Source organism: Dendrobium catenatum, unplaced genomic scaffold (genome assembly GCF_001605985.2).
Source record: "Dendrobium catenatum unplaced genomic scaffold, ASM160598v2 original_scaffold_83352, whole genome shotgun sequence".
NCBI classification, from domain to species: Eukaryota; Viridiplantae; Streptophyta; class Magnoliopsida; order Asparagales; family Orchidaceae; genus Dendrobium; species Dendrobium catenatum.
In genome coordinates, this window is record NW_021401795.1 from 1 (window position 1) to 1,084 (window position 1,084).

Sequence of the window (1,084 nt, forward strand, 5' to 3'; positions counted from 1 at the left end):
TGGGTATAAATAAAAGGCAAGACTAGATTCAAACACAAAATGAAATCATATAATTAATATTGATCATCTTATTCATCATTTTTCAAATAAACTGAATTTGGAATGATTCATAAATTCCACCCCTGTACATGAAAATCACTTAAATAGTCCCAACTCTTCTTATCATTACTTTTGTAAAACACGAATGCAACAAAAATATTATTATCGGCAAATTTTAGCCTCCACTATAAAGATTAAAACTAGTATGACTCATGACACAATTAAATGATTTGTGGCGTATTTCAGAATATAAAATTTCTTATCTCCTTAAAGTTGAATAGTGGTGAAATAAGAATAAAAAGGTCTAGAGATTATTAAATATTCTAATTTATGTAGAATATAAAATTAGGAAGAGGAAGGTGTAGTGAAGTGAGGCTGGCCAGTTGAGGTCAAACAACGGTGCCACATTCTGCTATTGGGGTCAACACGTCTTTGAGTTCTGATAACTTCTGTAATGGGAAGATACACATAATGGGTATTGCAAATGCCTGTTGTTATACCACTGAACCCCGCAAATGCACCATGAACCTGCTCATGGAAATTATTAGAAAATAAAAAATTATATACAATTATTCCAACAATCATATAGAACATCTGAGCAATACAAAAAGCTAGTCAGCTATTCGATACAGCTAGTCACTTCATGATACCTTTGAATCCTGAATTATGTTTAGAAATCATCTCCAACCATTTGTTTGCTCGTGCTATTAATGCGCTAAACAGGTAATCACCTATAATTTGAGGGTGAGTCGGAGCCGCAGTTAAAATATTTGCACATAGGGTTCAGGAAATCATTGAAACATACAATATGCATGCATCAGCCTCCATACATTGAGTACACGGCTCTTTTTAGTTATTTTTTATTTTGTGTATAATTCCATTTAGTTAATGAACCAGGCCTCATGGCCCAGCTTATAGGATTTTTGCACCCAAATTAAAAGAGGCCTTGATAGTAGATAAATGTACTGCAACCAATTTATTCCCTTATGAAAGGTGCATTAAAGAGGAAATAGGCTTGGGAAATATAACGCAAAAAAAAAAAAAA

At 32.9% G+C, this 1,084-nt stretch overlaps 1 long non-coding RNA gene across 1 annotated transcript; it reads right to left on the reverse strand.

The window, feature by feature from the left end:
• Window positions 1-56: 56 nt before the first annotated feature.
• Window positions 57-1,078, reverse strand: LOC110096694. Its single transcript, XR_002303128.2, has 2 exons — window positions 690-1,078; window positions 57-567 (listed from the first exon to the last, which is right to left on the reverse strand). It is a non-coding gene; the product is annotated as an uncharacterized LOC110096694 (long non-coding RNA).
• Window positions 1,079-1,084: the final 6 nt, after the last annotated feature.